Source organism: Triticum aestivum, chromosome 2B (assembly GCF_018294505.1).
Source record: "Triticum aestivum cultivar Chinese Spring chromosome 2B, IWGSC CS RefSeq v2.1, whole genome shotgun sequence".
Lineage (NCBI taxonomy): Eukaryota > Viridiplantae > Streptophyta > Magnoliopsida > Poales > Poaceae > Triticum > Triticum aestivum.
Window position 1 is genome coordinate 654668413 of NC_057798.1, and position 13514 is coordinate 654681926.

The following is a 13514-nucleotide window of genomic DNA, read 5'->3' on the forward strand; positions in this document are numbered from 1 at the left end:
GTTGACCACGCCGTGCCGAGAGTACCACGGCGGTGGACGACGGCGAGGCCTAGGAATGGGATGATGCGGAGCCGGGGAAGACGCGGCAGTGGATGCACACGTGGAGAGGAGTACGAGGGTTCACTGGTTCAGCTGCGCTGCCGTCGCCGCAGAATAACATGGGGTGTAGGTCCGCGGGTGAGTGGAGGGATGGCCTAGCCAGCGATGGGAGTAGTAGGGGGCGGTGAGGCCTCCACGGCAGCATAGCCGGCCACGGGAGGCAGGAGCAGGCGGCACGACCGGTGCTACTTTGGGCGGCTGGAGCAAGAAGACCAGAGGTTGAAGAAGCACGACGGCCGTTGGATGGACATCGTACGACTGCAGCTAGAATCGTTTATATTGACTAAGTTGACAAAGCCCTTGGTACGTCAACTTAGTAGGCCCACAGGTCAGCTTCCGAAATGGTGCGCCCCAGATGTCAGGGGGATGAATCATTTTTTGGGCGGGTGAAGCTAGAATATCCGAGATTTAAGAAGAAGCACGACATCCGTTGGATGGACATCCAACGGCCACTGCTTCTAGAACCGTGTGTTGACTATAAGTTGACAAAGCCTTGCATACCCATCAACTCTGTTTTTTTAGGGGATGCGTCAACTTAGTAAGGCCAGAAGTGTGTGGCAGAGAACTTATAGCCCATTTGAGATTTGTAAGAATGTGTAGCCCATTTTTGAATTCTAATGGAATTTACTACATCCCATTTACAGTTTGTTAAAAGTACAGCCCATTTCAACCAACCGTTCAAAACAGAATTCAATAAAATTTCCCACATTTTGATGGGATCCGAATATTTTTATCCCGAAATTTTAGTCAGATTAAATACAATTTCAATATAAATTTATATTGCGTAAAAATCCAACGAAACATTCCACTCGCAACAATTAATGAAACTAAAATTTTCAATATTCCAAAAATAATATTTTATAAAGTAATCACTATTTAGTGCATTTTTTTATAGTTACTACCTAGTTTTTATAATTACATCCCATTTATTATTTCTTAAAGCCCATTTTCTTGTTAAGCCTAATGCATCCCTCCTAGGAAAGATTTGCAGCCGAGCGGGGCGGAGAATAACAACTTGACCTTGCCTGGGTATTCCTAAAAAAAAGTATAGCTGGGCTAGCCATTTTCAGCTTGAAAAAAATTAATATCTGGGCTGGATATCTGGCCTGGGCTAGACGGGCCATAGCCCGCCCAATTAATACCTGTAGCGATGTTTTCGTTGTTGTTCAGAGGAGAAAAATTAATATCTGGGGTAAACATCAAAAAACTCTGCAGTGCTCAGACCTCAAAAACACAAATACTGCTCGAGCTGCTTGGTCCCAGCTGTCGGCCGCTTCTTGTGCAATTCTCTCCTTTATTGACTACTCCCTCCTTTCCGGTTTATAATGCTCAATTCAAAAATCTCACCAATCAAGGTAGATGGCGAGTGGTGGAATACTTTTTCTAGTTTTGCAAAAGCACCTAATTAATGCTCTTGTTATCCTCAAAAAATTATGTTTATCAATGCATTAATTGGAATGCATGCATAAAGTACATGCATTGGTCAATTTTATCTTAATACTTGCATGCAATGATTTAATGCACCTTGGAATCTGAACATGTGATGGAAAACAACCAAATTGAGCCTTATAAAATGGAAAAACTAAAATTTTGAGATAATCCCTATAAACCGGAAAGGAGGGAGTACATAGGTAGACAATGGTGTGGGACCGTGATGTCAGGAAACCAGGAGGAAGCAAAATAAATTATAGTTATATATATATATATATATATATATATATATATAATAAGGAGGCACTTGCGTACGTGAGGCTATGGACCTAGTGGGTTCCCATTGTCATCCTATCCAAGTAAAGTGATCTCCTCGCCCGGGCGCGCTTTCCGCCCGAAACAGTCAGCGCCGGCCGCCCCGCTTCCCGGTGCAGGCGATTGCTTCGCCTTCAAACAACACAAGTGCCGTCCGTCCGTCCATCTGCCGCACACATTAATGATACGCGGTCACCGAGGCGGCTACTCTGGCGTCACACGTCCGTCCCTCCGCCCGCCCACCATTGCTATATAAACTGCTGCGCCGGCCATAGCCGCAGTCATCCGCATCCATTGACTTTCTCCTGTCCACACCACTACTGCCCACCATGGCTTCCTCGCGCTCCATCGCTCTTCGGGACGGGCGGACGACGGACCACACGGAGATAGCAGCCATTGCTGCTGACCGGCTGGCCAGCAGGCAGCCGGAGGACGACGACGTCCCAATGGAGAACATGGTAGTCGACGATCCGGCGCCAACCCCCTCCTCTGCGCCATCCTCGCCGGTGCATTGCACCTTGACCATCGACGAGGCTTGTGCCCAATATATGGACAGGGTGAGGCAGATGCGTGAGGAGCAGTTCCGGGAGGCGCAGGCCGACGCCGCCTACAACCACCATCTCCTCCAGGAGCACCTGTAGGTAGAGGAGCAGATCACCACGGAGCGGGCGGAGCAGGAGGCGCTGCTCGACTCGTACTGCTCCGCCCGCAAGGGCCGCCTCGAGCGCTGGCGGTACCACATGCGGGTGGTGGAGGCTGCGGTCGCCTACAAAGAGGCTAGCAAAGAGGGCGATGAAGCGGGCAATGCCGGCTCTGACGAGTCCCCGCTCCGTTGGCGTCAACGACGCCCCGCGGCGCCAACAACGAGGCAGAGGACACCGCCAGCTCCGCCGAGGCCCCGCCCCGCCAACAATGAGGCAGAGGACATCGCCGGCTCAGCCGAGGCCCCACCGTGTCGGCAACGTGGGGTGGATTTCCACCGCTCCGCTGAGGCGCCGCCCGCCGGCAACGAGATAGAGGCATCGCCGGCTCCGTCGAGGCCCCGCCCCGCTGCCAACGAGGCTGCGCCACACAGAAAACGAGGAAGAGTAGAACACGGTAGGTCGCCGCCGCTCGGGTCCAAGTAAGGCCACCGCAGCTACCCTCCGGTTGAAGCCAAGCTAGGCGGGTTGACCATTGACGGCCGGTTTGCTTCTTGGTGGCGACATGGAGTCGGAGAGCTGCGCTGGAGAAGAACGCTGCTTCTACTTAACTGCTGGTGCAGTTGGCTGACTGACACGTGGGCCCAACAAGCCACATGTCAGTTACGCAACTACACCTGCAGTTAAGTCCCTGAAGCTTCTGTTCGGCTTAGCGGGACACAGGTGGGTAGCTTCGGTTAATTAATTATACCTCAAGTGCACCCCTTTTTAGTTTTTTTAGAAAAGGAGGATGACCCCCGGCCTCTGCATCTGGGAGATGCATGTGGCCACAAACACCCCTTTTTAGTTGAAGAATGTATGAAATGTAATTAAATCCGGCATGTTTATATGAAATACGACCGTGTATGAATGAATTTATTTCAATTAGTTCGAATTCTTGTATCACTGGCATTGGATGAACATGCAAAACAATACGTACTAGCATTATCCCCAGGGTGATCACCTCGTTTGCAGCAGTTTCACATGTACTCCCTCTGGTCCTTTCTATACAAGTTTTGTCTGCAGTCAAAGTATCTCTACTTTGACCAATCTTATACAAAAAAGTATGCACTTTCACAATGTGCGAAGTAAAAAGGAACAGAAGGAGTGCAAAGAGTTTGAGCATCTTTTTAGCGTTTCTGTACATTGCAATCAAACACACAGGGCTGGCAATTCATAGAGAACATTCAAAACAATCGATGATTATGCATCTCAGTGACTCACATGTTAGAGGCAATATTTACTTCACAACTAAAGAATAAAGAAAAAATTGATCGACGCTGCTGACAGCAAGGGCGTCCCATTCGAAAATATCAAACGCATGTCTTAAAATCAATGAGAAAAATTTGACAAGGTTGTCCCATTCCAAAATATCAAATGCCTCAGTTCGGACATTGACATGGCACCTCGTGCTAAATAAACCAACTGTTCTTTTTGTGCAGTTCCACCAAAATCAACCAAATTCATGCGTAGCTTGTATGATTTCACCCTTATATGTTGCAACGCCTTGAACTTATCGGCACCTCCTTTCTTGTGGTGGAAATGAATGATTCAATGTATTCATGAACATTTTGTGCAGTTCCCAAGGAAATCAAGCCGATCACCCCTGTTTGCACAAATACAAAAAAAGTGATTAGTATAACGCAAAATGTACTATGAATTGACAGTTTAAATAGGCACCTACATGGTCCATGTAGAGCACACTTTTAGAAAAATGGAACTCACCAGAAAGAATCCTAGAACAACATTGTACTCGTGCATCACAGCAAAAAAATGGAGATTTGTCAGTCCTTCTGAGCTGAAGTTAGTTTGGTCTTGTGGGGAGTAATGTAGACATCCATCAATTGCTCCTTCTGATGAGAATCCTAGAACAACATTGTACTCACGCATCACAGCAAAAAAATGGAGATTTGTCAATCCTTCTGAGCTGAAGTTAGTTTGGCCTTGTGGGGAGTAATGTAACCATCCTTCAACTGCTCCTTCTGATGAGAAGATAGACAGTGCTTCTTCATCCTGGCATAATCGGAACTAGTCACTTCACGTACTCCATATTCTTGTTCAGAGGAAGATGATCCTATTTTGCAAAGACAAGAGGACAACTAAATGCTAGCATCCCTATTTGCTCGAAAAAAGGAAAGGAAATATTTAAAACAGCACAGATGAAGCACTTCTCAAGGACAATACCACTTTTTCATGACAGTATCTAAACAGTAGCACAATGCTAATAGAGATGACAAAGCTCAATCATATGGATGAATTAGTGGGCGAGTACCAACCTTTGTCAGGAGGCTGATTGTGTAGAGCATACAGATGAAGCACTTCTCCGGAACCATCTGTTGCTATCTACTATGGTGGCCATGCTTACTATATACTCCTCGATTAGTTTAATGTTTCCAACATCTTTTTGTGCAGTTCCACTAAAATATATGGTATCTTCAAAGAAGATCCCTGTTTGCACAAGTAGAGATAATTACGTATGGCATCAAATCAGTGGCAAAACAATTGCTCGTTGCAGCCATAGCAATAAATTAAGATGCAAAACTATATCATTACTTGTGTCATCACAGTTCCAGTGCTTCATTACAGCACCGGGAGTTGATTTTTGTTTTTCTTCCGCTTGTTCTTCCCCTTCATCACTTGGTTCAATAACAGACAAGCTTCGCCTTCAATGTAAGATTTGGCATGTCAATTAGGGAGCACAAGTATAGTACTAAACTTAATTTTCTGATGAAAGTGGCAAAATACAGGCCAGCAGTTGTGAAATATCCTTATCTTACCTCAATGGGATATTACGGTGCACATACAGATTGGAAGTCTTGTCTCCATTTGTGCAGTTCACTAAAATCAAGCAACATTATCGTACAAGTAGCACAACATATGAAAGCACACTGCAGAATCATGTGAAAGAAGGCTAGTACTGACCTCTCATGATGCGGAATTCAAACAACTCACAAGAAGAAGATCTGAACCAAATTCGCCTTAACGGATAGGAAGTAAGATCTCCTCTTGTGCAGTTCCACTAAGATCAAGCAATCAAGCAACGTTGTCGGTGTGACATTTTGGTTGAACTGCACAAAACACTCTTAAAACAAAAGTGTTTTGTGCAGTGCAACAAAAGGTCACAATGGCAACGAGGTGAAGTAGATAACCCTGTTTACACAGAGGTGCAAAGGAAACAATTAGTGGTCAATAACGGTGGATGACACAGAAGCCAACAAAAAGAAGCATCTACCTTATCTAAATGGGAAAGAAAGCAAGACAGTAGCATTTCTCAAACGGTGGCATTGATTAATATTAACATAGAGATTATATTAACAATAAAATTCGTTAAACATGTAATTTGCTTTTAACTGTGGCATTGCATCAATTTTCCAGCGGCATTATTAGAGGGTGTTTGTTTACAGGGACATTTTGGTGTAGGGACTAAAAAAACTCCGTGTCAGTCACATCTAAACCAAACAGGAGGGACTTTTCGGGACTAAAAGTGGGCATTTGGGACTAAAGAAAGAAGACCCCGAGGGAGTCTTTTTGGGACTTTTTCCAACAGTTGCCCCTGCCACGCATCGCACCTTGTTTCTATTAGTTCATTACTAGGGGTAACATGGTCTTTTATCATGTCATTTAATAACCTCTAGTCCATGTTTAGTCCCTGGAACCAAGCAGGTAGGGACTAGGGAGTTTTTAACCAAACAGGGCCATAGATTAACAACAGCTAATGAGTTGCACGGGACAGTGGACGCACCAGCACCATGTGCATCTACCGATGTACTGTGGTCATGCACAGTCTGTTGCAACAAAGAACAAACAACCAAGGAGCATATTTGTGTTGGTCCCAGTTTTGTTATCTTTAGACACCTTTCCCTATGTGAGCGCAGCAAATCTAGTCCTGCTCAAACTCTACAGCCTTGTCCCTTCCTTTCCTTTTTGAACTAGTACTTTCGCCCCTTCCTTTCCTCTTTGAACCACGTCCTAGATTTATGCGATACAACTTTCCCCACTACTTTCCCCCATTCCTTTCCTCTTTGAACCACGTCCTAGATTCATGCTATACAACTTTCCCCCTTCATTTCCTCTTTGAACCACGTCCTAGATTCATGCTATATACAACTTTTCCCACTACTTTCCCCCACTCCTTTCCTCTTTGAACCACGTCCTAGATTCACGGTATACATGCAGCTAGAGCAATGCATGTGGAGTAAGTAAAATATACCTTAAGGTTCTTGGGGCGTGGTTCGGTGGGCAACGGGACAAAGGCGAAGAAGAAGGGTCGGAGGCCCTCCCGCGCCGCCGCTGGGTGGAAAGTGAACAACAGCGCCGGTAGTGGATTCCCTCCATCGCCGACGGCGACAGCATTAAGCCTCCTTCCCTTCCTGGTGGACGGATCCTGCTGGCTCTTTGAGCAACAGTGAGGGGAGAGAGAGGCCAACGAAGTCTTGTTTAGATCTAGAGAGGGCGAGAGAGTGTGAAGAGAGCAACTACAAGCGCTGAGGATCCAGCGGGAGAGGGCGAGAGAGTGTGAAGAGAGCAACTACAAGCGCTGAGGCTCCAGCGTGTATATATATACTGGAGAGAGTGTGAAGCGTGCAAACCCTAGAAAACATTTTGACCAGTCAAAGAATCCTCCTGGCAAAAATTATGCTCAAGTGTAGTTATCGAACCCGAGACCTCAAGTTTGATGAGCGAACAGGCTAACCAGCTACACAACCCTCCCGTTATGTTCAACGAGAGGAAAATAACCTTTTATACATTCCTGCATTCGTGTGACAGGCATGCCGTGTTTTTGTGTGTGTGTGTGGGAGTCATTAGGATTTCAATCATAATCGTGTCATGTGGCTTTGGTGGTAAGACTATCCACAGTGGTGCAGAAATAATGCAGCCTTAGTCACCTTACCTCTCTCCACGTAGTACGTTGGGTCCCACCAGTCAGAGGGTGAAACAAACAAATTAATAAGAAAAATTAAAAGCGCCAGCGGTGTATCTTACTACCTCACACATCTCGCTACTGCTCGGGAACACTGTCCAATTGATCCCTCTGTTCGCTCACGTACTATTTTAAGTGAATCCTTATTATAACATGCACACAAATTTTGGGCACTTGTATTCGACTTAAGTCAGTGTGCCACCGTATCTCGTATACTTACTACTCCCTCCGTCTAGGTGTAATAAGTCACGTTAGAAGGTGCAACGGGACCAAGGTGCATGCGTGTGCGTGTGTGTGTTTAACATCATGTGTGTGTTAGAGAGTGCGACAGATCGACCTACTCCTACAGAGATATGGTGTGTAGTGTACGATTTTAGCCGCGAGAGTCGATGCATCCTCTCATTTCCGGGCGTATCCGGTAGGGACATGCCGACAGCTGCCACACCCGCTCCTGACCAGCCTGGCCCACCCAAAGCCCCTCCACCGCCCGCGTGCGCTTCCCGCCCGAAACGGTCAGCGCCGCTCCAAAGAATCGGTGCCGCATTCATGCCCGGGCAGAGCGGACGCGACCTCTCACTGGCGCAAGAGTGATGGTTGCTTCGTCCGTCCAACTTACTGCTGGGTCTATGTGATTTGACGGCTCATTGGTCTTTATTACTGAGGTGGTAGGACTACTAGATGTCCCACGCTTTCGGCGAAAGGAGGTAGTAGATTACAATTTTCTCCATTCTTACAGCGGAGGAGTGCAAGAGCAGTGAAAACACGCAGGCTCAGTGATTACATGGCCCACCTCACACTATCACCGTGCGACACCTAACTCTTTACATAGTACTCCCTCCGTTCCTAAATATTACTAGATGAGTCCCCGCTCGTTGCCGCGGAACAGCGGTATATCTCTCTGCGCAAAATTATCGATTTCATAGAACTAAAAAAAATCTATAACCGCATGACAAATGTGGTAGCCAAACTAAATAAACTCCCATCATCATTTAGATCATCCCACATAAGGAAAAAAGATCAGCCAACTCCTACTGCATAATGGGATTATATTTTTCTTTTTGACATGTTAATGGGACTTAAAAGCTCACTTACATGCATGCTACCGGTGCATGCTTGCATGCAGACATGTTGATGTGATTTAAAACCCACTCACATGCATGTGCCACGGTATTTCTGCATGCTTGCATGTGGCTTAGTGCTGAGCCTCTCAACGTCTAGATCAGACGGCTATTATGACTGATTTACTTCATCTAACGGCTACGTCAATTTTGATGATGTGGCTCAAGGAGAGGATAGAGAATTCCTAGTAGTGGGGGCTAGCTATTACTAGTAGATAAGTCTTTGTAGAGATTCCACTAGGTGAACTACATACGGAACAAAATGAATGAATCTACACTTAAAATGCATCTATATACATCCGCATGTGGTTAATGGTGAAATCTCTACAAAGACTTATATTTAGGAACGGAGGAAGTACTAGTATAGTACTAGTACGTACTGTAATTTATCAGCGAGATAAATTTGTACAATGCTATGAAGCTTCCAGCTCCTGTTACATGTATCTTGCGTCCAAGGTTGCCCGTTGCAACATTTCATCAAATACAAAGGAGACTAACATGCATGCTATTGCATCTCAATGATTGACAGATCATAGCAAATATGTACTCCCTCCGTTCCAAAATAAGTGTCTCAACTTTGTGCAAACTTTAGTACAAAGTTGTACTACTACTAAAGTTGACACTTATTTTGGAACAGAGGCAGCTAAAGAAAAAAACGATCCATGCAGTCCCTAGCCCTTGAACCGTGAACCCTGACCAGGCTTCAATTTGCTGGCAACGTTCGAGCTTCCTAATAAATGAAGTTTGCAACCTTTTGACCATCGGATCATTTTGTGCAGTTTCACCAAAATCGAGATGAGCATCCCTGTGGCAAAGAAATTGAAGAAGCGTGATTAGAATAAGATTACTAGGACTAGTTGATGAGACATAAACTCATCACAAATACAGTACGTAGAAGCCAGTAGAGGTATCAGGTATGTGCGGGGCAAAGAAGTAGAGAAATATCCACAGGGAGTGATGTGGGCAGCTGGAGCAGTGGTGCAAGCCGGCTGTAAAGGGAGTTGTACCTGAGGGACGTAGCTCGACCTTGAGGAGGGCGGCGGGAGGCGGCAACTGCCCACGTCGCGGCAGTGAGCAAGGGACGAAGGCAACCTCACCGGCTTTGTGAGAGAGAACGGCGGGGACCCCTGATCGGGACGTGCCGACAGTGGGTTTTCGCCGTCGGCGACGGACACCGCATCTACACTAAGCATCCACCCCTTCCCCAAGCGGACGTGATCCGCCGGGATGTTAGAGATGTGGCCACAGTCGTTTTGTGCGAGAGAGTGTGAAGAGAGCAACCCCAGCAAGCAACCGTGTAGGCTGGCCCGTCCTGACTATGTATATAGTGGAGCGGTTTCCTTTTCTCTCCATATGAACCTATCATATTGCGTACGTGCCACTGAAGAAAAAAAATTATTTATAAATGACGCGGCACCTACTACTCGTTCTCCTATAACCTTGCGCTTGGCATCTCCAAAATATTAACCTTGCGATTGGCTCTTCGCCTCTTCGGGAAGTCGAGCAATAATGGTAGTGCAGTATATATCGTTCTGGCTATATGAGACCGAATGAATTGCTGCACGTCCACCACGTGGGCGAGGGTCGAGGGGCGAGGGAGAGTGCTACTACATACGGAGCAAAATGAGTGAATGTACACTCTAAAATACGTCTATATACATCAGTGTTTGGAGTATGTACTAGTAGTTCATATTGAAATCTACTAAAGGACATATATATTCCAAACAATATGATATAATCTCTATAACCAAGGTAGTAGGGACGAGGAGTAAACGGAGGGAGTAGTAAATTTTTCTCCTCGTCCTGCGAGCCACCGCGCGCATGGGCGAGGGAGGAGCAAGCTTCACCTCATCCTGCGAGCCACCGCGCCCGTGGGCGGGGGAGACGGCGTACTAAGCAAGCTTCTCCTCGTTCTGCGAGTTGACGGGACACATCAAAAGTACTCCAGTGTATAGAGCCTTGCCTCTAAGGTAGGCCCCACATGGTTTGCCTCTTTTTTTAATTTAACATAACGCGTCAAGTCGCAATTTGTTTGTTCACCCGTGGTAGACGATCCTCCCTCCACCAAGTGGACAACCAGTACACGTGCCAAATTACCACGTGGGCTGCCTTTTTCGTACAGAAATGAGCTCCACCGTGTACCCGCGCGGGTGTGGTTGGGAAAGAGACGGGAGTACGTGCGCCGTGCATGCACCTCTTCTCTTCGTGCACGTCCCCCACCTACGTGGGTGTGTGTGAGAGATACAAACCGCGTTCGTGAGTGTTTTTTGTTTTGTGGTGGGGGTGGGGGTGGGGTGGGGGTTGATTTCGTGAATTATTTGTGGGAATATGTGTCGATGACATCTCAAACAAAATTTTGCATGCAATGTGTGTGAAATGGAGGCCTATCCATATCATACATAGAGGGTCGGGCAATCCACGAGAAGAGAGGGAGGGGTCATAGCTATCGATAGAGTCGAAGAGAGGATCAAGTAGGGTGGGTGCGAGATCGATGAAGAGAGCCATCGAAATTGTGTGTGTGTGTGTGCAAGTCAAAGATATAGGGCGACTGGCCTACCGGAACGTTAGAGGGCACATGTCAAGTTTGTGTGTGGCAGGGAGACATGACTAGAGCGCTTGATGTATCGGTGTGTGTGGGGGGAGGGGGTGGGGGAGGGGTAGGCAGAGGCCTAACTATAGAGGTAGAACGACTCGTATATGTGTTGAGAAGGAGAGACCCAGCTATGTCATGAGGGAGATCGGTCGACATCCATACATAACTGAAGGACGGGAAATATGATGGGACAGAGAGAGAGAGAGAGAGAGAGAGAGGGAGGGAGAGGGAGGGAGAGGGGTAGAGTGCTGGATGGGTGATGGAGTTGCTTCTCGGAGATGTTGGGAGAGGCCTACTAGACAAACTGAGGGTGGAACTGCAATGTTATCAATAAGAGTGGGGATGTGTTTCTGTGTGTGCCTGTGCGTGATAGATCTGTCGGGACGCATCCATGGATGATGAAGGGGAACCATGTGTTTGGTAAGCAAACCTAACTAGATCGGTAGATCAATTGTTGTTTGTCGGAGGAAGGGAGAGACACAACTAATGAGGTAGATCGATCGATGTGTGGGTAAAAACGAGTTATAAGGACCTAGCTGGCTATATGTATAGCGAGAGATCGGTCGGTGTACGTCCATTTGTTAGAGGCAAATAAGGCCCAGCGAGACGGATAGACAGAGAGAATGGAGCTAGGAGGTGGTGCGAGAGGCCCAACTACTAGCTGGATAGGGGGAGGAGTGTGCGGTTGTGAGATCGATGAAAAGAGGGGTGAGAGTTTACACGTGTGTCTGACCATATGAGAGACACGAGGCAAGGACACATAAAGGAGGAGATTGAAGCTGTGTGTGTATGCTGTAGGCAGGCATCGCTGGAGAGGTTTATCGATCGGTGTGTGTCGGAAAGGAGTTGTGGAGACTCTGGGAGAACGACCTAAAGAAAAAATGAATGTGCCCGGTGGATAGAATGCCGAGGGAGGGGGAGGGCGAGGAGGGCGTGTGCATGCACGAGAGAAAGTTAGTGGTAGCTACAAAGGTTAGAGGACTGTGTGGGTGTAAGAGACTAACAAAGATCATAATTTGATATGAAAGCGGATTCATATATTTGAATAGGAGATCATAGTGTTTTAAACATTGCATGCATGAATATAGCGGTGATACACGTGTTGTGCACATGTTATACCATAATGTGATAATGCATGGCGTTTGCAACTCACAGCTAAATGCCGAACAATCTAAACCATACTATACATCAAACAATCTCACATTTTATTTGAATTTGTGATAATGTGCGGCGTTTGCAGCTTACAACTAAATATCGAGCAATCTAAACAATACTATATATCGAACATTCTCACATTTTATTTGAATTTGTGGTAATGTGTGGTGTTTGCAACTCACATCTAAATACTTGTAGGCGTAGGGGGCGGGGCACCATACATAATGTGATAAACACATTATACATATGAGACATGGTTTAGATTATGAAGATCTAGCTAGAGCTAGAAATGTAATGTGATTTGAAATCAAAATAAAGTGGATTCAAAAAATCTAGTTCGAGTTCATATAGTACACATAGTTCATATGTAACTCGATACTGATCATGTGGTGTGCTGTGAAGATAATACACAAACGATGGTTTAACTTGACAATAATGATGATTGTAGATCTTATTAAAACAGAGAAACGAATTCAAATGCTTTGACTTCACAACAATCATTACTGTAGATCTTATTCAAATTTAGTTCATATTGAAGCGGTAGTATATACGTTTGGAATGCACTAAAACGTTCATTTGAGTAGTAGGTTGCATGCATTATACACGTAGCGAAATATTTTAATTGAACATAACATGAATTCAAAGTTTTGAATGACATTTGTAGTGCGCATTGATTTGGTACAGTACACGTTAGGCTTGTCCGGAAATTTCAACCCGCGCCTTGTTAGCCCGAAATATTTAAGATATATCTTTGTCTCGTTGTGCTCCGACAACTCCCTCCATCTCAACCCGCGCCTTGCTATTCCGAAATTACAACGCGCGCGAAAACTCCCACCTCCTGTGAAATCCCGACACGCGAAATGCCCGTGGTACCCCTGAACCGAAAGAACCGCCTCAAATCGGTGGGGGGTACTTTCGTAACTTACCCCACATTTCGGACAAGCGCGTCTCTAAGCCATGGTTCCCCACTGCCATCCCATCCGCCCACCCATTCGTACACCGAGGCCGCGAAAACCCGCGACGAAACCCCACACCCTGCTCCGTCCGCCACCCAGCCGGAGCTTCTTCCCCGACGACGTCGTCCACAGCAACACCTCGACGTCCCTCATCCACCGTACCGGATGAGGATCCGTCGTCGATCTCATCGTCCCGCCGGTTCAGCCACCCCGTCCTCCACCTCCAAGGAGCTGCCCCGACGTTCC